This window comes from Trachinotus anak, unplaced genomic scaffold (genome assembly GCF_046630095.1).
Source record: "Trachinotus anak isolate AG129_WGS33_773 ecotype Australia unplaced genomic scaffold, CSIRO_AGI_Tana_v1 ptg000010l, whole genome shotgun sequence".
NCBI lineage: Eukaryota > Metazoa > Chordata > Actinopteri > Carangiformes > Carangidae > Trachinotus > Trachinotus anak.
In genome coordinates, this window is record NW_027273861.1 from 18,408,658 (window position 1) to 18,432,963 (window position 24,306).

Below are 24,306 nucleotides of genomic sequence, written 5' to 3' on the forward strand. Positions count from 1 at the left end.
ATAAATAAATAAAGTGGGTGAATTTTTATGGGAGAATAAAGAAAGCGACAAAAAAGGGAGAGAGGGCTCGGCTGTTCAGCGTCCAACATCAAACGGTACCCAGACTGAGGAGACCTATTGTGTGTAACAGAGAGACAAAGACCAAGAATGAAAGAGAGGCTGTGAACGTGAGAGAGATTGTGGGTTTAGGGCACAGAGTAAGGGAGATGTAGGGTATCACAGCCATTTTAGCGGACACACTGAGACAAGTAGAGGGTGAAAGATAATTGAATAGAACAGGGACCACCTTTGTTGTCACATTCTTCACGGGTGCTTTGTAAGCCTGATTACTCAATCTTTGCACTCAAAAGGAATGAGTTTGCAAGGCCCTCTGTAGAGCTAAGTACACATAGGACTGCCATACGTCTTAAAGTAATATAGAAAGCCAGGACCAAGTCACACTATAACTGAGATAGAAGACAAATTTTACAGCTAATACATGGATCGAATCTAAGTCTCGCAGAAAAAAAGATCAATGAAGTGATTTGGGGCTGAACTGTAGCTCAATCTCATCCAACTTTTATTAGAAAGAAGGAGGAAAGAAAATCAGGAGCGACATTTCATCCTGTAGAGTATTCTGGGCTTGAAGACTTGACTTTGAGTCTGTAGTGAGGTGTCCTACCTGCCGGCTCTGCTGGCCGCCATTTTGAAACTACAGGAGGACGAAGTCTGTGGAGATGAGGGGATACCATCCCTAAAACAAAATAGATAATAATCCAACAATCACATTCGCAGAGTAGATGAAAGATGCTGTGTTTAAGTTCAGGGGCTGCATCCTTCAGACTGCGAAGGCTGAACTGAAATGAGACCATATGGCTTACGAATTTTCAGTGTATGTTTGTTAAGTGTGTTCTTTTTTAAACAACATCAAAACATGCAATTTTTAATGAATATGAGCAGCTAGCAGGTGTTTACTTACCAGTCAAGAAGAAATGTTGCAGGTTCAGCGTCAAACTCTCCAGTGGTGGAAGTTGTTTTGCCTCCGTTCCTGCCATTTCTTTTCTTCTGCTTTCCAATCCCGAGTCCCTGTAGTTTCCTGAAGTGCCCTGAAGAAGAAGCACAGATCAGAGGGCGTTTTATAACCTCTAGTACTGACTAAAACATCTTGCCAAGACTGGGAAGTAAACAGCTGTTAATGCTAACACTGGCTATATAGCAACAGCAAATCTAATAGCTCCTTAATCTGCATGTTATGTTCACAGGCTACCATAGACTTTTTATCAGAGTGTATTTTCTATTGGTGTTCTTAATCTTTTGTACTGATTATTTAAGAAGAAAGGTTCCATGCAGATCAAAGCTGTATTAGTGCTCCAACAGTGAGTCAACAGTGACTTTTGATCTGTTGATTTCATTTTTCCGCAATCAGTTTATAATTAAAAAACCAGCCAGTAAGGAGCCCTACTTATGAATTTGTAAATAATGACACATAAATAACACATTTCAACTTGCCATCTGATACCCCACCCCCTGCTGTTATTGTGAAAATGGTGTGGTTGAAACACGCAGACAGTCAGATGTTGCTCTCTCTCTTTCTCTCACACGATTGATTGTTGTTGATTGATTGGATTGTTGTTGGCTTTTCTCTTCAGAGAAGATGCCTGGCATAGCTGATAGTCAATATCGATCTCTCCTGCAAGTGGATAAAATTAATTCTTGAACTCTGTTGCTGAATGTCTGCTCCCTCAGTCCAGATTAATATTGAAAAAATATTTTCAGACTCAAAAGGGCTAGTCCTCAGGAGGCACAAGGAGAGTCTGCAGAGGTTTTAGCAATACAGAGTACTTAGAAACTGAAGAAAACACGTGTGAAAGCAGAACGTCTGACTAGTGTGATAAGCTATCGAACTAATTTGTTTTGAATATTTCCAGGCTTTCCAGTACTGCTTTGGCAGCTGAATCAGCACGAGAGGGTCAGGAAGAGATCGCAGCTAATGAAGAGAGATGTATGAGAGGAGGAGGAGGAGGACAGCAGCCAACATGCTGCTGTGGGAGAGGTAGCTAGGGCAGAAGCAACAGGTGAGACAGACAGCAAACTCAGAGATAGAGCTGGATGGTGGTGGTGCTGAGTGGGTGTGGATCAGGGGCCCAATTGGGAAAATTGTGTCCCATGTCCATAATTCCCAGTGGCTGGCCTGATAGCAGGCTATTGTCGGTGGAAGCTAGCTTGACTACCAGCTGTTGCATCTATAGTTTCTGTCATTTTCCTAGGCATGGCCACGCCCAGAGGGGGGAGCAACAGTTTTTGGGCATTTGTCCATGAGCATTGCGGATAATCCTGGGATTCATGATAGATGACTAGCTATAGCCAAAGTGTGCTTGTCAAGCTGTCCTTAACTCCACCGTTCCGAGGTCAGTCATGATATTACACATATTATGTACACATACACATATTTACACACTGGCAGATGCGTGGGAATTGCACTTGGACATTAGAAAATTACTTCAACAGTCTTTACTTTCTAAGCATTAAGAGGGAACAGTAGCAAGTAAACAAGTAAATTAACTGTGAGTATTCTTACTAATCACCAAGGTCAAGTTAACTATGCACAAGATGTGGAGTAATTTTGACATGTTTAAGACAACATATTGAGGCAGGAAATTTCCGTGTGTCTGTGTGTCATTGACAGTTAATGGTACATTTTTTTATTTTAAAGATTACCATAGAAGTGATTTTTTAAAACATATTTTCCCTATACTGGGGGTGGTGCAGTTGGTTCTTCAGTTTTACTTGCCTATCTGTAAACATCACCGCTGCTATCTACTAACCAACACGCATGGAAGGATAGATTTTCTAGTCGAACAATAAAAGAACTTCAGTGTGCTGAAGCATGACAAGTTTCTGGCGCTGGCCACTCTCTTATTCGCCTCCTGAAAAATGTGTGAACTCCACTAAATCACAGAGAAAAACTGTGTGAAGTCTAAATCACAATCCATGCATGCACAAGACCTGCTGACGCAGCCAAAATCTAGTCAAAACAGTGTTGTGCAGCACACACACTTGTCCAGGAACATTAAAAGTGACACATTTTATTGTCTTTCATATCTAATCTGGGAAATGTTCTCCAGAGACAGGCTATCACTTAAACTTTCCTGGCAGCCTGTGGGTGAAAACTGATGATAGCAGGTCTGCTTTGTGTTCCAACTGCTGCCTCCCAAGATCCATCTGTAAACACAAAGATTGCCTCACACATACACACACACCTCATACTTAAAAATCCTCCCCATACATTTGCACAGTCCAGCAACAAAAACCTCATTAAAATGCATACACATTTGAAGAACCCTGCACTCAACCCACACTCTCTCCCTGTCTCTCCCTCTGCTTGTCTCTCTCCTCCTGTCTCTCTCTCTTTCTCATGCTTCACCCAGGACGTCCGGATGAGCCTCTCTAACTACTCAATGTAGAAATGTCCCCTCTCCCTTTCCTTCTTTTCAACTCTCTGCTTGCCTGCTGTAGTGGGGTGGTAGCTGACAGCCAATAAAAGAGCAGCCCGTTTCTGGTTCCCAAAAAATAAAAAGGGGACTGATCCATTCTGTGTTTTGAGTGGTTTGTTTTTCCTCCTTTCTATGTACTTTGCTCCAGTTTTTGGCCTCTTTTAATGTGGTCTTAATAAGAGAGAGGGAACGGTTTAATAGAATTCATTACCCCAAGCCGCAGGTCACAGCTTGGTACGGCCAAAATATTTTCTGCACACACAGCAGCAGGATGTTTAAGTCTATAAATGTCTATAAAAGCCTAAACAGAGATATAGTGTTTGGAGGTTTTTAATGACTGCACTCAAGTCAACATGTTCATTCAGTTAGAAAGATTAATTTTCCCCAGCACGCAGCTGACAGCCTTGATTTGCAGCATTGATTTAAACAAATACCAACCAGAGATAGCAATGGTCAGAGATGGGAGATATACACTGCTGGAACATACAGATACTCCATTAACATTTTTATTGGGAAAAAATATCTTAAATTATCTCTTTTTAAAAAAAAAAGAGAGAGAGAGTACATTAAAGAAAAAAATACACTGAAATATGTTTTGGAACATATAAATACAAAATACAAAACACTAAAGTATTTTAATTCATATTTAAACTGTATGCATAGCAAACAGGTCAACTATGCATCAGTTCTTGGAATCACAATAGTATAATATGTGTATCTCCAGATCTGCATGTTGTTGTACTCAAGGCCCTCTCCACCAAACACCACAGTCCTAAAAGTTTTGTGAATATTTGATAGGCACAAGAGGCTTTTTCTGAACCACCAGCAAGTCATTTCATTGTTAAATCTTTCAATATAAGTATTTATTTTCACTGTATTGAGGTCATGAATTATTCAAGTAGGATAGAAGAAGGTTGGTTGTTGTTATTGTTGCTCTTTTGTTTGCCGTCATGCCACTCTTCCAGGCCCCGAGCTATACTCTCGCTTCTTACAGTGGTCCACTTCTTAACAGGCTTGTTTCGTTCAGAGGAGATCACTGTAGGCCTTTCTGTTCTCTCGTGATGAGTTTGTGCTCATTGTGTGTGTGTGTGTGTGCAGAAAATAATGGAGAAATGAGAGCAGCAGCCACTAGTGCTGTTTTTTGCAGTATTTGTTAGGGACACCAGACCTGCAGTCAATCCCTTAAAGGTGTTGTCAACTTCATCCTGTGATACATTGTTTTGGTTTTTTTTCAGAGATTTACATATGCTGATTAGCAGTTTTTCTGCTTTGAAACCATATTAATCTGTAATGATCCTTCTTAGCTGTGTCTGGTAAAATTAACATACTGCCACAGAAGGCTACTAATGTTTCACCTTAAATCAAAAGGATAAATGTGTAAAAAATAGTTGCACTGCATATCCCAAATAAGCCATTTTAAATTCATTACCCTCAGCTAATCACAGGTTTCTATTTGCATTTCAGAGAGGGCTTATGAGTTTGACCAGTCAGCCTTCCATTATACCACCAGAGCTCAAACAACTAGCCAGATAAGCAATGCAACAAACACAGAATAGCAGTAAAAAGGAAAACCTCCGTTAGATTAAGGTGTGAACATCAGATTTTCCCCTGCCTGTCGTCCTTGGCCTCTCACAGTTCAAATGCAGGTGGTGGAGAGACAGCAGGGCTGCTGGGTCAGCAAGCACTGGTAAACAAACGCAGGAGGAGGACAGCAGAAGAGACAGAGTGCTGATGGTGAGAGAAGGGAGGCAAGCAAAGGTAAATTTTGAGAATTCAAGAGTGAGTGGTAAGGGAGGGGCGGCAAGAGAGGTTGGAAACACAGTGGGAGAGTAGAGAGAAAGAAGTTGAATTCAAGGGGAGAGGAGAGGAGGAAGGAGAAAGCAAGGGAGAAAATCTGCAGGAGCAAAAAATGAGTAGAGCCACTAATGAGTCAGCATTTGAGAGCTTTACAGAATACAGTAAAGTGTGAGTGTGAAACAGTGAGGTATGTCAGCGGAGGCATGCCAGTGCAGATTTGTGCTCAGACTGAATATAAAGTAAATCTATTTATGTTTTTGAGTTCAATATGAGTTGAGTTTACACTGCTTTCAGGAAATAGCCCTATACCCTTAGTCCATCAGTGACAAAAGCTTTAACCCCTCCTGTGTACTCACCTATTATTTGTTAGCAAACTGTCAGCCATATCAGGGAAAGCAGTGTTACACACCCACTTGAGTGCTGTGTGACAAAGTTTACCTTGATCTGAGCAGTGCAGGTGGTGATTGATTGAATAAAGTTTTCCACTTACCACAGCTGTACAGACCCCTGAGTACTACAAAACCTCTATGTACCCGTACCTGTAACTAAATTCAAGCCAGCTGCTGCTGATACCAGCTCTTGCTGCCCTCAATACTTCCTGTACATGCAAAATGCAGCCAGTCATTGAAGAATGCCAAACAGACTGAATGGGGGATTCACCGCTCACCGGATTCGTCCATGTACCCGACTCAGAGAGTAGATTCCATGCCTGTTAGCCTGTGGATACTATTCGTGATTCCTGCCACATCCAGACTTCGGAGAGACTCACTTCCTGCTGCAGTTTAAGTTACTCAACTTTTGGCATTTTTTTTTTTCATTTTGATATAAATATTTCCATAGTCTTAAAGTTTGTTTTTTATTTTTGCTACTGGCATAATGCAGCATAGACAAGTTGGTTGAGTTTAATTTGTTTACTATGAAAAAGATTTTTTTTTTTTTAATTTAAAAAAAACTTGTAGCATCAAAACAATTATCACAGTAAGTCTCATCAGTTATCAACTATATGCCACAGGATATTGAAGCATATTGTTTTGATTCCCCTCTATACTGGTATATCATGTTTGTGTGTCCTGCACTCTTGTGGCCTGAAAGATGTGCAACACCCTATGCTGGAAAACCATACGCAGGATAGACCAAGGGGAAACAAAATGACTGAAATATCCTGGCACTACTGCTAACAATTTGGAAAGACATTAGTATGTGCAAGTCTTAGCTAGGTGGAGTAAATTATGTTGTAAAAAATGTGGAAAAATTGTCAGTTTGGTAGATTAGGGTGTGTGTAGGAAGAGATTAGAAGACCAGAGCAGATGTTAAACATGGGAGAACAACTCTTATTTGTAATTAACAACTGATTCAATACAATTCCTAAAAGAAGAGTGTGTTGATCTAAGGCAAAAGAGGCATACCAGCCTGACTGGCTCCTGTCACGACCAGCCTCATAGGAGGACGTCATGTCATGTGGGTGATGAGTCCAGTCCTGCAGCTATAGATAAGTCAAACCTGTTGTCACCTCAGTTCGGGAAACAGAATACACAATCCTGGTGACGAACCTGATTTGCACACATTAGGACACTAGGCCATTTTTAAAGGTTCATGCAAGTATCTTAAGGTTTCACAGTATAAATCTAACAGTACACTTTGTCAGCCTAGACAAAACATGAGTGCATTTCACTTCAACAAGATTTAATTTTTTTCCATTGAGGGTTTGATTAAATCCAGTGAAAAGTATACAAACAGGAGCTAATATTACAAAGGAAAGCAGTCTTGCTGTTACCTGGAGAACCAGTGTAAAAGTAATCAACCGTAACTTAGCTTGTTAGCTTATAGTAACTGATGCTTTAGGTTAAATATGGAAGCCTTTAGCTATTCTCTAACTGTCTGCCTTCAACTCCGACGGTAAACATATATTTCTAACCCACTTTAAATGCCTATCCCTATCACTATATTAGCCGTGGAAACATTTGCCTGTTTTCATTGGCTTACCCTCTCTTGGCCCCTCTGTACACAACATATAGACCAGAGCCTCAGGGGTAGAAAGGTGTGGTGTTCACCTGTCAGTCAGCATCAAAAGTATAGAGCTTCACATCTTAAATTTTCCCAGAGGCACCATAAATGGCAAACATATTCGGTCAGTCATTGCTCAAATGCCTGCAGTGTCAGTGAATCCATACAACTTAGTTTCATCCTTCATTGCTTACTGGTTGTATTCTTTTACTTCACCACCAACTAAAGATGAAGAATCTACCCTCAGTCCACAATGGATTCATCAAGACCAGTAGTGGCTATCTCACCTTGAAAAACTGCTTGGCAAGATCCCAGGAGAAAACCTTCAAGTCTGGTGGCTACATTTAAGCATCAGTCATGCTGTGGTGGAATTTGCCATTAATACTGAAAAAAAATTTAAGCTGACCAGTTTTGATTGTAAACATTTTGCAGTTTATCTGAAAGATGAACCTTAGCAGACTCTGTCAATTGATTTTGTACTGTCAGAGACCTACACTGGTGTGGAATCATCAATAATATAAACAAAGCTCTTGCTGTGAGGGAAGAAGAGTCGGTATTCCTCAGTGTCTGTGAGGTCTGTGAAGCCAGACCACCTAGAACTGACCCACACTGCATGCAGGCAACTTTAATCTTTTACTACTGCCGACACATAAAGATAAATAATCTATCTGCAGTCTAAAGTGAAGTGTTCAGGATGGAAGATTTAAGGTGTTTTACCCTCCCTACTGAGCCTTAGAGTCAAATGTCTGCTTCCTTGATCTCCCTCAACTGCTTTATAGGCCCTTTTTTATTGCTTTCACGAATTGTTTCCCATAGGTTATCCGGTCATGGATGTTCATGCATAAAACGGTCTTCTCTTCATCTTTATTCATTGGTTGTTTCACTATTTGGTTGCCTTGTGAAGGCAGTAAAATGCCTCTTGAAAGAAGTCATATTTTCTTTAAAGAAGATGCTGCTAGTTGATGAATTGGGAATCAGTGGCAATTTAGGGCTCAAAGAAACCATCCTTTCACTAAAAAAGATGTCAGATCATATCTCAAGGAAAATTTGGGTGAAGCATGTGACAGAAAACACTCTTCTTTGACCTGAAAAGGAACATCATCAAGCAAGATACTGCAACTTCTTTTAGCAAGACACTTAAATGCTGCAAACAGGCTGTTGTCAGACGACCTCTACAAATGTGCCATAACTGTTTTAAGTCAAGTTTCCCTGGGTAAATGAAAGTCAAAGAAAATAAGGCCATTCATAACCCTTTTACTCAGTCTTGTTGCTTTGCCTGCAAGACCCCTCCGCTCCAGTGGCAAAGACCAAAGAGAAAAAAAATGACATTTATTCATCAGACTATCCTTCAAACACAAAGATAATTTGGAGTTTAAAATATAAATATATATATATATGTGTGTGTGTGTGTGTGTGTGTGTGTGTGTGTGTGTGTGATTTAAGCACAGATTCTCCCTCCTTCTGCCTCTTTGACATTTACAGTCAGCCACACATACACACAGACACACACACACACATACACACATACTCACTTAGACTTGCACTCCATCCATCCAAGTCTTGAATCTCAGCCTGCACTGGAGGTCACCACCCAATCAAGAAACCATGTTGTGGGATTAAAGGTCAGAGGCCTGATCCACTTTGAAGTTGGCCTGTAAAAGTTGTGGTCACTTCCTGGGAGGAATACTTCGAGACCTACGCTGTTTTTTTATATCTCTCCAAAGACACACAGGAATACACTCCACATAGATCTCATTCAACCGTCAAACTGCTGTCTCCTGGCCGTATTTATGCTGGTGTAATTACTAAAGCTGGATGACAGGTCGCTGACAGATGGCAGATAGATGGGCTGTGCCCTTGAGTTTGGACTGCGCCCGCATGGCCTGTTCATCAAAAATATAATAATACTGTAGGTGAATGGCACAGAGGAGTCACATACACAGATTCCAAAGCCAAGGACACAGGAGTGCTAGAGGTCTCTTCAGAAACTAGATGACTATTATACACTCAGCACTGAAGACAAATGCAAGTTTGAATGCTCAAACTATTTTTTCCCCAGGAGAAATATACTGCCATAAGTGCCATAAATATATTGGCACATAAGTATCTTTGACAGCAAGTTCCCTCTTCTGGGAGCAGTTCAGTTAATGCTTGTTGGGTGAGAAAATGGAGGATTTTTCAGATGTTGCTTCCATCAATCCACAGCATAGTTTTCATCTGAGAGAGGAGATGGGGGGCAGCCATAACGTTATGTCATCTGTCAATAAAATACTTTTCTTGCTCCCACAGCAGCCATGCAGCACCATCCGGTTTTGAGCAGATTGAAATGTGTATCGTCTTACCCATAATGTAAAGAGTATGTGGTGATGAATATGCCCTTTCAGCTGTTTTGAGTGAAACAAAGGATAACAACCAATTTCACATGCACACAAAGCAGTTTTTGCCATTGCTTGAGAAAATTGTTAATTTTTAGACACACATTGCAATCATTTCAGTCAGGTTTGACTCACACGGCCTGCAGTAACAAGCCCCATTTCACTGCAGGAACTAGGTCATAAACCCTTCATAATTCTGTCACTGCAATATTATTACAGCTGTTACAGCCACTTGCAGCACAGCCAGGAAGACAGTTGACGTCGGCGTTCGCGAACAACAAAAGAGCGCATCAAAAATTTTGAAGCACCGTGCCAAAAAACTTCACCATCTCATCACCATCTGTTTGCCTCTGCATAGCTTTCATTCTCAAAGCTGGGGACTCTGGCTTTCACTCGTGGTTGCCTAGCTGCTGCCACTTTGTGATGCGACAAGCAAAAACAAAGTATCCTCTAAAATATGCCTGTAACTCATCTGCAGCTGCCAACACTTTGTCAACAGCCAGTGGAGGAACACTGTACAAATCATAACACACCAACTGGACGAGTTCAAGTATTCCGCTACCCAAATCACCCGACAGTACCACATGTAGGTATAATGCAATTTAAGAGGTTGGAAGAATATATAGATGTTGATTTAGCTAATGCCAATATATTATTAACTGGGGAATAGAAGGGGCCTGTCAAGCATGGAGCACACAATACTGAGCCACTAATTTGTGATTTGTTATATTACAAAGATAAAGTCTAAATCAGCCATGTGGTTATATTAGCCCTGGAGACTAGTGCAATGAAATGTTTATGAGCACACATTATTTTGTCTCTCATTATTCGCAGGCAATCACAACAAAATATTTACTGGTGGGCTTTTAATTTCCGGTCTGGTTTCAGTAACAGTCGACTAGAAGTTTAAACATTCAAGTTTGTTTGATTCTTGTTACAGTTCAAGGAACTAATCAGGCTTTGAAGCCGTTAAAATATTTCTGTTTGCCGAGACTCACTGTTCTATATTATGAGTGGAAATATAGGAATGGTTAATCATTCATTTTATGACAAAAACATGTCTTCTTGCAAATCTATCATACGATCTCAACAAAGACCTCTGAGTTTCATCAAATAGATAGTTAGCATAGGACATGCCGTCATTCACTCTGTGTGTGTGTGTTCGGCACAGGCCTCTCTACCCCGTCATCCTGTCTCCAGAAGGATTTAATCTAGTCCCTCAGGCCTTATGCTCAAAGGCAGTGACTGACAACTGGCAGGGGGTGTGAGAAATATGCTCTACTCGGTGTACTGTAAGTGTATGTGTATAAGTGTGTGTGTGTGCACAAGTGTTGCTCCTTACATATACCTACTCCACCACTGTGTGTGTGTGATTCTGCAAGGATACTACCTAATACTAATAATACTTTGTCTGTCTATTGTGCCAGTGTTTGTTTTTTTGTTTTTTGTTTTTTGTTTTTTTTTTATTTATTTGTATTTATTTGTACTGTATGAAAGAACTTTAACCCATATATGAAATGTGTGTATGATGTGTGTGTGTTTGATATCCAGTAGCTCTTGACTTATTTTCAGTGCACTCGTACAGCCACACTATTATTCTTGAGTACACATTCCATCTTGTGCACGCCAACCTTGTTTTACAGCTGTGAAGAGATGGATGGCAATTCAGCAAAAATATACAAGCACATAAAGTGAAATGCTCATTTTTTTCTTTTACAATAGTTTGAAAAAAGTAGTTATCTCAAGTTTACAATTCAATCCTCCAATGTAACAACAATTAACAGTTGTAAAATGCTGCTATTCTGTTGGATGAGGTTACCTACAGTCCTTGGGGGAATGTTTGGATTGCCACAATTTAGTGTATGTTATACATTAAATTTAAGCCATTAGAAATCTATCAAAATGTGTTGTAATTGTTATGACAACTGGTTCCATCTCCTCGGCAACTAAGCAAACTCCATCCTCTGATGAAGACCATGACTTGTGTTTGAAAGTTCTAGAAAAAGAAAGTAAGTGAACTTTGAGTTAATATTAGTTTGAGAAATTTATGTATTTTAAGTGCTCTTCATCTTATGTTGCTTTAATTTGCAGAAACAAATGTAATTGGCTGTTTGTTTTAGATTGCCTATGTGTTTATTCATAGAAATACATCTGCAAATACATAAGTGTAGAATTTATCTTTAACCCTTTAAGCACCATAATAATAGCTATATTTATTAAAACGCCTGGTCTTTTTTTGTCTATTTTTGTCAATAATTGTGTCAAAAATGCCCTATGTGTAAATAATTTACACCCTTTTTCCAGGAGAAGTAGAACTTTCAAAATCTGTCAAGTATTTATCATTCTTATGTAATTAAATACCTAAAGCTGTGTGTTATGAGAAGAAAAGGACAAAAACGGAATTTAATTTTCTTCAACTTTCTTTTTATAAATTCTTGAAAAGTGCAGATTGAACATTTCTGAGATTGCAAAAATCAAATTCAGGAGAAGTTACGGTAATTTGAAATACACATGCGGCGCAGTGTCACCGGTGATCCCCGTGGTTGTAAAAGGGTTAAGCATTCCTGCTAAATTCTGGAACCAGACTGGTTCTTTCAACCAAATTATACACAGCGTCCATTGCCCTACATTACAGTTTACATTACCTGGATATGCTTGTCACTAAATGCCTGAATAAAGATTGACATTTCATGTAAAGGCCTCGCTGTTAATTATGAAAGTGCACAGCTGCAGGTTAGTGTTGGCTAAAACAGAGTTATCAAGCTCTGCGGCTGTGAATGGTTGCACTGTATGAACAGCGGTCTCGTATGTCAATCTACAGGGGGGCTACTATTGCACCGCTAAGCCTTGTCATTGTTACAGTTGCTACTGTTGATAGGGGACACACTTACACTGCTGGGATCTGGTGCGTGTGTGTGTGTGTGTGTGCATGAGAGAATGTGCATATGCAACGTGCGTTGTCTCCTAATGTGTGACAGAATTAACTGTGTACTTGTGTGTGCCTGTGCTCACACAAGCGCATCGTTCAGTGTGCACAGTCTGCATGTGTCAGGACAAGCACATGGGCACAAGCATGTCTGTCTTTACCCTGTGCATGTGTTCGTATTGGTGTGTCCTCTGTCATCTGTGTGCTTTCTAATGTAAGAGTGTGCCAGTTTGTTTTGGCAGATGATCAGATCCTGCACCGACAACAACAGGACCCCCAGTTTTAGTGCCAAGTCATACAGTGCCCCCTAATTCCCCGTAATCCACCCTGTCTCCAGGCAGGTGATCCTTGTGTGTCTTTGTGCCAAACCCTACACTGATGACATCAGCAAACTGTGGCTACTCTCACAATGCTTTTGGAAACTTATTTTCCCATCAGCCTGTCACTCCTCACAGTAACCAGTAGGCTAAGCCTGTCATAGCCCCGGTTAAGCCTTATCATGTGCTTTGTCTCTCACTGGGGGGTACTAGGGCTATTAAATATCAAAACAAGGGCACTTTGGTGCAGCTATCAGCCAGTGTGCTAGTAGTATTGATATATAGAGGGTTTTACAGTGTAATTCTATTATGAAGTTCTTATTAACTGCCTAGTTCCAGCATTTAAACTTAGTGTTCGTTTTTTTGTTATTTCAGATATATGTGAACTGATCGGCAAACATCTGGCATTAAAAAAAAACAGCCTCCTTTTTCCCTTAAATTCATATGAAGAGAAAGGGCTTAGATTTTGCTGCAGCACCATGCAAAAACATTTGCATTCGGGTGGTGTTGGCTAGTCAAATGTGTGGATGCATTCCTGGTAGATTACTTTGTAATAGGCCCAAAAACTAAGTTTAAAGTAAGTTTAAACGCTGTGGTGTTTCAGATATATTTAACTGTATATTACTCAAGCATAAACTCTCAGTCACCTTTTACAATCACACCCGCACTAACACAGCTCTTTATGATTTTTTTAATACAATGCCAATTTTGGCCTTAATGCCTGTTTAGGTTTATAATTTGCTACTCAGACCAGCTTTCTAACAAGCCAACATCTGAACTCACATCAGATGTTAGCTTTTTATAAAGAAAAAAAATGGAATACGTTCATTTGTAATGAGGGATGTAGCCTACCCATGTTAAGAGTGGTGTTTATCTTCCTATCTAATGCTCAGCAAGGCAGCAAATAAGTCTGTTTCCCAAAATGTCATTAGCTATTCACCTTATAAAGCCACAGAAAGTCATGCTCCATTGTATGCATGATGGAAATCAAACAGTCGGTATCACTGTTATGTCAAGCGGAACTCAAGTAAGGCTGCCAGAAGATATGTTGCATTACGTTACATTAAGTTCTTCTTGCTAAAAAAAAAAAAAAAAAAAAAAAAATCCAGATGTGTATGGGAGAAGCTGAACCTTCATGAATGTACCCAGACAAATACATGGGCTCAGACATATGTTCATACCCCAGAAAGCTTACACAGACATCTGTTAAGATACACATTCTTGCACTCACACAAATGTGCAGGACATCATCACCACCACCATCGTTCCACCCACGGACGTTAACATGCCCACTGCTTTTGTCAATCACCCAGTCAGTTATACCAGATGTCAATCATCTTCTTCACTGACCAGCTATCACTGCATGCAGCCACAGTGAACACCGGGCCCCCTGCTGCACACCAGCATGAACTCCTCACCCCAACCATTATGCATTTGGCTTCCATCCAGCCTTCCTTCAGCCCCCCAGCTTTTACCTTTCCCTGTCTATTCACAACACCAGCATTTATGGACTCAAACAGATCCATCACTCAGTGTACTCTATGTACCCTCAACCCCCTTTTCTGCCCCCCTATCCTTGTTTAGGCTCTTATCCAACTATTCCTGGTATTTAGCCTGAGTGACAGTGTTTAATAATGTGTTCAAGAATAAAAGAGCATTATTAAAAGGGTGAAGGCCAGCTTTTTGGGCAACCAGGTGAGGAAGCCTGTTCATATGATGGGCACTCATTTGCAGGCCCACATGGGTAGTGCTGGTGGTAACATACTGTATGCTGGCACAGATGTGTGGATGTATAATTAAAAGGAAAGCACACAGGAAGGTGTAATAGGTTGTCCAATCATTAGACAACAATTATCTCAACAAATCCCCCCCCAGTGTGCTCTGTCTGATGACACTTATAACGCAGAGCGTAATGCGCACGCTCTCACGGTAATTTGGTGTGTAATTCTTCGTGAAGTTAGCATTAAGTGAACATCACAAAAGGCATTACCGGCATGTCTAGGAATGTGTGCTGCACCGCCGATCCTGGCCAATGATAAGGCACCATCTGTTACCCATGAATGGAACTGGTGGGCTGTCCACGTACACAGATGCATACACACACCAGTCTTGTCACTTGCTCCAAAGGCCTCCCTCCGTGGCCTAGATTATGGAAGGGTTTCGGTGTTTCAGGCTGGTTGGTTTTCTTTTTGTTATTGTAACGTCTCTGGGCGGCAAACGCTGCCCTTTCTTCCTCTCTTCGGTTTCTACCCAGGATTACAAGAAGTAAAGGGGGTGAAGTGGTGGCTATAAACTCCCGTCTCCGGTCTCTCTCTTCAATGAATTCAGAGACACAGGGCCCCATAACGGCAATTCCCTTCCTTTCCACCCAGTTTTAATTTGATTGGATGTGCCAGCAGGGGAGAGGGGAGAGACTTACAATGGGAGTGAAGGAGTGACAAGGAAAAAAGAGAGATCACATTATATCAGTTTTTCCTCGTGCTGTGTACAGTCCCTGGTTGTTGTGTTTGGAAGAAGTTCAGAGTATGAGAGGGCTGCCATGGAGCACAGAGCAAGTATAAGGTGACTCCAGCTTAGTAAAATGGTCACAGGATTGTATTTCCACAAAAAGCTTTTTAAAAAGTGGCAGAACAATCTTTCTGACCTCACTTTGGTTTAATTAAAGAGCAAGCAAGATGAATGTCAGTCAAGGCAAGTGGAAACGATACGATTTGAAAGTCATTTTTTCCCCCTGCCGCCTCATAATGTCACGCGAAAGTGCAGCAGGGAAATTGTCCCTTCCAATCAAAGTTCCCGATTTGTATTGTTCTGTTATCTGATAGAGGTTTGGAATAAAAGGCTGTCTACAAATAGCTGGCCAATACCAATGTCTGGGGTGAGTCGCTGTTGGAAGTAACCATATGCCTCATATCTGTACTCACTGGTGATATTTTAGGCTGTTGGCTTGCCAAATATGAGGATGTAAATGAAATATGAAAAGCAATTAGGTTGCTTTTCTAGTGTTTCTGTATGCGGTCTCTAATACATAGTCAGAATATGTGGTGCTGCAATGCACAGGCATTATGCTGTCTTGACTGGAAAGGCTCAGTTGAACATGAAAAGGAACTTTGCACAAAAGTTTCGACTTTTGTGCGGCATGACAAAAAATGTATTTCTAAAGGTGGAACAAAAGTCAGGCAAAAGATACAAAAAAGGTACTGTTCAAAATCACTGTACTGATAACTCTCAATAAATTAATAGAGAAACATTTTGATCGAACATATACCTTTGTCTGGCTTTGGCTTGAGATCTTTTATATGATTTATGCCTTTTGTTTGATTTTTGATCTAAAAGTTTTTGGATGTGTACGCTCCCCACTGTTGTCCACAAAGTTTTCTGCTCAGAAAATTTTAAATCCCTACTTCAGCTTACGTTAGTCCACTGCATCCCTTCAGTGCCTCCAACTCACCTAAAAAAGTTACCTCCAATTCTTCTCCTATCACATGGAATTTCCCAACACCAGCGGGGGGTGTAACAAGAAGCCTGAGATAAGTTAGAGATGGTGTGTTCCTAACGAGAAAGTCGTCAGTTTTACTCATCCAACCGACTCAAAAGATCTTCAGGGTGAATAAGTAATTCAGTCCGCTCTCATGAATGAATATTAAGTTATTTATGACCGTTATCAGCCAGTATGAATTGCAACAGTGGTAAAACTTTTCATGACCTGCATTAGTCACTGACACAACTTAGCCTCTCTTTTTCCCCCTGAAATAATAGCTTTAGACAGTTCTTGATGATAGTTTAAGAGTATTTTTTTCATGGTTACAACCCAATAGACTGATATTTTAGTACAGAAGCATGGGCAGATAATACATCTATGGTAATAATTCATAAATTTACTGAAATGACTTTACGATTTGTTTTTGGTTTTTTTTTTATCATGAGAGCAAGGCTTTTCACCATTTTCCCTGAACTGTCTTGTTATGGCAGTCATAAAATCATGTAGCATCATCTTCACAAATCTGAATTTTTGAACTACATATCATCAAGTATAGATTATTATGTATCAGCCCTATCTCCTGCATGGCAAATGTATCATAGATGTAGAAAAACCTTGCATAAGAGCACTGGATCTCCTGCCATGCTCTTGCTCAGTGGTTAAATCAAAATTTTTGCTTGATGGCACAGCCACAAAGCCTCACAGGTATGAGTGGGCAGTTGTCTATCCCATGCTCCCCCTGCAATCACTCCTCAAGGCTCTCGTTGTAAACAAACGTGTTCATGCTGAACTTGTCAGGTTAAGTAAGGGGTTAACCAAAAGAGAGGTGGTGCAGAAGCTGCCAAGTGTTTGACGCTGGAGCGCTGTTGGACTATTGGCAGGAAACCCCTTGTGGCTGCTGTCTCATATCCAATGGCAGCCTCCCAAGTGTCTGCTGCTGGCAAGGTCCATGTACTGTGGTGGGCATGCTATCGCTCCACTAGCTTAATGGCCCCAAACCATCCTTTAGCCACTGACAACCTGCTAGGTACTTGTTTTCTGGGTCAGGGATGTCCCCTGGGGAAGGAGGACATGTTATTTGAGCAAGCAGGTGTCCCCACACTCTTCTTGTTCCTTTTTTGTGTTTCTGTTTTTTTCCATTCTGTTTTCCTTGTTACCCCCCATCATCTCTTGTGGGCATTGCAATCCACCCAGCCCCCACCCCGCCCCCACCCCCCAGTCTGCCAACTCATGTCACTGCGATAAAGTCGAAATAAACTGGGCTGTCTTGCCAAAACATATTCGGTGGCAAGGCCAATCATAAAATCCCTCCTTCGTTAACCAGAAAACCCACAGAAAATGCACTGTTCACTGACAGAGTATATTAGTAGTGACAAGTGCAAGTGTGTGTCTGCATTTTATGTTTATATTTTTCATGTGAGCCTGTGCATGTGAATTTCTGAGGCTGCGATTGCAGAAAATATGGGAGGCAGACCCCACTCCTCAATCCCCATGTCCACCCCACCTTCCTTAACCTCAGCTTTCTCCTCTTGCCAGTCAATTCTTTCCGTCACACTGCAGACGTCTCAGCTGTCCTGCCTCTTCACTGTCAAGGTGCTAACAAACCATGAAAGGTGTCAATATGGAGGTCCTCTGATCAGAGTTTGGCTTGCACATGAAAGCTGTCATACATGCGTGTGCTTGGAGCTCGCCTGGCCCCTAAGCACTGTGCGTGATGGCAGGCCTATGATTCTGTGAGGGGAAACTGATGGTGGGCCAAACGGCTCGACACACTCGGGTTCTCAGCGACCCGCTCTTTGTGCAGATGTGAGCAATACTTTGGCTCCAGCCAGCACAGTGCTGATCCAAACCTGTGAATCTGATACCAATTAGTGGCGGCCTAATCATGTGCCTCCCAGTCCTGGCTTTTGTTAGGAAACGAAATAAAGTGATGGAGAAAAGAAAGGGAGAGAGCCAAAAAGGGGGGTTAAAAAAAGCACAGAAAGTGGAGCAAGAAAAGAGGGGCCACGGGATTGTTTAGAGAAGTGATCTGGCAGCAAAAGGCTTAAATAGTCTTAATTTAATCTGTGAGGAAAATGTTCACTGGGTTTCATCTGTAGGAATGAGAAAGGATACAACAGACCTGAAATGTGGGACGTTCAAGACTTCACTTGTGTTTGCTGCACAGCTGGCCACATGTTAGCTTGATTCACCACACCCAAAAACTCACCAAATGCTCATGTAAGCAATAACAGACAAATGCAAATGCAAACACATGTACCAAGGCTCACAGTCACTCTCACGCATACAGATGCATCATTGTCACTGTTCTCCTCTTGCAGGTGGAGTGTTGGCATTTAACCAGTCAGCAATGCCCCGCTGAGCTCCCAGCAGATTTGCAGTTCATCAGAGGGTCATATCTCTCTCGCTCTCCCTCTCTATTCATTCATTACTTTGCCCTTAACAGCAGCGTCCCCCAAAACAAGGTGATACACTGCCCCCCAGTGGAGCCTATCTGGCACATAACAAACAGCCTCAGTGGGCCCTGCAGATCTTTCAGCTAATTTGAACCAATAACCTCTCTGTGAACCCTGTGTCATTCAGAGTTCACAGTGTCTGAGTTAACAGCTAAGCTTCTTTTTATTCTGTAATAATAAGGCTTAAACACAGAGTTCAAAGCTTGTGTTTGTTAGTTTGGTGCATCCTATCCATTGGTGATGATGTCAGTGTTTTCAAGCTCCAAGTCTCAGCCACTACTGAGGCTCCATTCACTTATGGCAAACATGCAAAGCCCTGACAGATGAAAGAGAACATTGCATATATTCTGAGTATTTGTTTTTCTAAAGGAATAGTTTTACAGATCCATCTTCCAACCCCTCATTCATTACATGTATTTATAATTCAAAATAAGAGCGCACCTGAATTTCCTGATTATATAAATAAGATATGAGTAAGAAATGTTTTTGATGTGGTCTAGTCTAGTTTTGCTTTCAGTTACCAACAGTTTTTGCTTACAAAATAATGAATAAATTAATATCTGTCATTTACACTTTACAGTGGAGGTAGGAGGCTGACGTGGTCATGCTTTTACAAATAATATTTACCACTGAATAGTCAAGGTAACAAAAATTGTCCATGTGAGTTTTTTATTTTTTAAATATATTTAATTTTATCTGTGGTTTAACTGGACCGTTTTAGGTTCAGATAATTTTTGAAGTTGCTTCAGAGATGCTATTTGTGACAAAAAAGGAGAAACACCATCATACCAGTGAATTTAAACAAGCCTTAATATTAATATTACAGGCCATAATATAAGGTAGATTTGTTAAATCTAGCTGTCATCTTATAACATACCAGAAGAACACACATTACAAAGAAATGTATCTTAACACATTTGTTCTGTTTCACATGACATCTATTTCTACTGAAAGTCATGCATACATTTTTTAAAGAGCATCTTCTCCCTCAGAATCCCTTTAGGCAGCTTTAAGTACCAGGTATAGACATCAGATCTTGAGTTAAGTTTTAAAATCCACCAGGGCCAATAGTAGAATGTATACACTCAAAGCAGCCTTTCTAACAACTGTTTTCAGGGATTCAACTAATCACTAAGCAATTTCAACTAATCATTGCAATCACGTATATTATATTATATTGTATTGTATTGTATTGTATTGTATTGTATTGTATTGTATTGTATTGTATTGTATTGTATTGTATTGTATTGTATTGTATTGTATTGTATTATATTATATTATGAAAATATAATATAAAAGATAAACATGAGGAAAAAAATCTCCAAAAGTCATATAATTTTTTTACATTCTTGAAATATACATAGCCCAGAACTCTTTTAAACCATAAGGAATACATTTTGTTTTGAAAGGGCGCTTGTTATACATTATTCTTATTAATAATGGAAACCTTGGGGAACTTTTTTTTTTAATTATTCTTGTTGCTCTATAAATATATGCAATATTTAATGATTTTTTGTTTAGTTGTTTTATGTATTTTATTATTATTGTCTAATATGACTTTTTGTTTTATGCATGTGAATATAAAGCACATCGACTTTCACTCTAATGAAAAGTGCTATATCAGCAAAATTAGCTGGCCTTAAATATATCCTGATAATGCTGTAGAAAAATTGTTCTTCATACAATATTAACTTATTTTAGGAGATAATAACGCACCTAAAGTAAAAGTCAAATGGTAGGATAAAACTTTAACAACTTTCTTTTTATTTTTTTTGGTTAAGTATATGTGTGTCAGCTTCATTTATAGGATGCAAACTGTCTTGTAACCTATAGACCTGATAAAAACTGATTATGTTTTTGTTTTATAATTGTTAATAAATATCTCCTATGCATGTCAATCCACTGGAGACAAAGGAGAAGATTATTATTTACTCTGAAAATAACTATAGTGATAACAGAAAAAAAAAAGGTAAAATAACAAGCAAACAAATGTATATTGTTGTTTACAGACTAACCAAATTGACTGTTGTCATGAGTGAGCTGAAAACAAAAATTAAGTTTCATTTTGGAATTTGCAAGAACAATTTTTTTTTTTTGGAGTAGTTTGCTCTACCCAGCCTCCCAGTATTACTTCTGCTCTGTGGCACATCAGGAAAACAGCCGGGCCTGTTTGTCAGTGTTTATTATTGTTTTCCCTCTCCCGACATATACACATGACTGGCAGCAACATGGACGTGATGAAGGGGGACGGAGGGGATACGCTGATGAGCATGCTGGCTACTAGCAAAGACATATGATGCACTGGAACAGCACACAGTTATTCATGGAGGGAGAGAGAGAGAAAAATAAATGGGCCATTGCCCCACGGTGGCCTCCCTGGCAGCATGTTCACATAGCAACTGGTCTGCTTTCGTGGACACTCTTATCTTAATGAGGCCCAATCCTTTGTTTAGCCCACAGTGGATCCACAGATAGGATTGTTTTTAAATAGGTCTGCCCCCCTATGTTCCTCGTGCACCTCTGTTGGCTCGCTGCCTGTGCTGCATCAAGCCTAGGCAGGCCGCCTTCCACATCTGAACTACTGAGACATGATACATCAGTGTCAAAGTTGTCATCTATTCTGGGACTAAGAGCCTGTTAGGAAAGATCTCTCTACTGTTCCAGAGAGATTGACAAAGAGATTTGGCATAACTGTCCCCCTCAGCATTCTGATACATATTCAGGAAAAGAAGGCAAGACAATACGCTGAATATGCTGTGAAGCCCCATCGAGCCAGCTCTGTGGGTTGTTTGCGATGTTACACATAAAGAGAAGTTTGTCAATTGTTATGTCTGTCTGTTTTCTGGGCTGGAAAAAGTCAAGAGACGGGAGAGCTGAAGATCAAGAGCCCAGTGAACACAGTACAGAATGGCAGAGGTCAAGAAAAGGTTGTGGCAGCTCTGCTGGCTTTTATTGTGACTCCCAAGGCCTGGAGGACTTCTTTGGTGGTCACACAAAGACACATCTCCCAACCTATCTAGGGCATCCAGTAAGATTATAGTGGAGACTGTTCTGCTCGGGCTATTAGTCTAAGGGTGGGAACACTTGACTTTCAGGCTGCAAGACTTAGTTTTCAAAACTTTACAGTTAAATGGTCAGGTGCTAATGTCTCAGACAAAACGTCGTATTACAGTCTGAATTCTTCTGATGACATATAAGTAACTATCTGAGAATTGCATACTGTTAGAATAATGATACAACATTTATAAATTATAGTTTATTTAAAGCACAGTAGGTAGAACTGTGGTAATAGTTAGTTCTAATATATTCACTGCCACTATAGGTATGTTGAATTATACAAGGCTGGGTTTGTATGACACCAACATTGGTATGTGTACCATGTACATGCACACTTTAAACTAATATTATATTTCAATAATAATAATTAAAAAAAACAATCAAAATGGGTTTTTTTTAAAGTACAAAATATGTAATTTGACTATTAAAATAAAATGTATTATGGCACAAATAACAAATATTGAGAGAATTTATTAAGCTAATTCATTTATTCTTTTACTTATGAGATATGACTGAAGATAATCATTTAGTTATTGATAATGTTATAGTAATAAATTACAGTACAGTACAATCAATTATACAACACATTGGATTTACTGTAGTTACAACTGTGAAGTAAAAATCTAAACTGCATTAACTACATTCACAAATGTAACCAGTTAAACTAAAAAATAAACTAAATGTTTAAATAGTTTTATGGATACACTTTTTTTGCAAATACAATAAACTGTTGAAATATAAATATGTTGTTTTATTGCTATTTATTTCACTTTAAATTGACGAGAAAATTATAGATCCCAATGAGAGCAACATGATGACAAGCAGAAAAGGCATGGCTCAAATGTGCGTAACAAATTTTTGAAGTACACTCAAACTTTTTGAATTTTTAAAATATGTACATTTACAATAGACAAACACTGCAAAGATAAAGGATATCAAATACAAATATAACTGAACATATCAAAGTTGGAACAAATTAAATTATACAATATAGGCACCTCCGTCACTAAATCAGCAGGCTTATAGGTCAAAGGTAGTTTAATCATTAAATTCTTAAAAATCATTAAAAAATACTAGGTTTGCCAGTAGATCTTCACTTTTAGTTTAAGTCCATCACCAAACAGCAGAACTTTGAGTTTTAAATCTTGCTGCTGGCTCCTATAAAAGGAAAGAGAAACTAAAAGCATTTCTACCAGGAGTAACTCATTCTGACCTAAGGGACAGATAACCAAAGCAGCTCCTGAGGACATAAAAAGTCATTTCAACCAAGGATTTTAAAGATATAAGAGCCCCTATAATCTGCATATAGCCCCAGAAGGAACTGGTAAATGTCTGCATACAAAGTAAGGACAGGAAAATAAATGAGAACAAAACCAAAACCAAGAGTGAATGTTTTACAGTTTGAATGTTTTAAATGTACAAATAATGTACATTTAAAGCTATTTGTAAGTTTTGACAATGCTGGATAGCCAGTGTTAGCATTAACACCTGGTTATTTACCAGATTTACCAAGAGCTTCAGCCATCATTGCATTTACAATACAAGAGGTTATAATACAGCACGCCATCTGAGCAGAGCCACTTCTTCAGGGCAGCCTGGACGCTACGGTGACTCTGTATCGAAGCGTAACGAGATGGGTCAACCAGGCCAGGGCTAGCTCGTAAGTATGCAAACTTCAGTAGACGAAGTGATAGAAATAGAAGCAAATCAAAAAGGAAATATCTAGAGACTGACACTTAATATTTTTACAAAATCTAATTTACTTGCTTTGCTTCTGAACTCAGAAACTCATTGACAGTTTCTTTGCTGCCACACCTCACCTCAGCTCAGAATCAGTTTGTGTTTTAGCCTAGTACCACGCCAATAAAACGATATACAATGATACAGAAATGGATTTTCTCCGGGAGCCTCGGTGTATCGGGAATATTATACACGGGTCCTCAGCTAACACAGTGAGACACAGTTAAGAGGTGTTTCTCAAGGCTCCACTCCTGGCCCTTTGCACTTGTGAAATGTATTTTGAAAAGTTCAAGTTTCTGGAATGAAATACTTTGATTAATTGGCACCATTAAAGAGATTTACCGACAAATATAATTTGTAAACCTCAATGAATTCAATCAGGTATCCAAGACAATTTAACCCCTCCTCAAATGTCTGGCAGAAAAACTAAGACAGCCAGGGAGAGATTGTGCAGTCCACGGCTGAGGAATGATTTTTACTGACAGCCACAGGACATGCTCATAAGCTTTTAGCCATGATGTACCATAACTTATAGATGGCCAAGTTAGCTAATGTTAATGTTGCAGTCATACAATTCATTGCCAGAATGCTAGCTACCTATTTTTTTTCCTAATGAAATACTACACAAAAGTGAAAACTTCACCATATTTATTCAGTACTTTTTATTAACAATGAGTCAAATA

General features: G+C 39.7%; 1 protein-coding gene across 1 annotated transcript in view; it reads right to left on the reverse strand.

Annotated features, from left to right (window-relative positions):
* Window positions 1-587: 587 nt before the first annotated feature.
* mfsd8l1 (major facilitator superfamily domain containing 8-like 1) overlaps window positions 588-24,306 on the reverse strand; it is a 41,625-nt gene continuing 17,906 nt past the window's right edge. The window contains exons 13-14 of the transcript XR_011692024.1: window positions 959-1,085; window positions 588-733 (exon numbers count right to left, since the gene is read on the reverse strand). The gene's annotated coding sequence lies outside the window, so the exon portion shown is untranslated. The remainder of the gene's footprint in view (window positions 734-958; window positions 1,086-24,306) is intronic.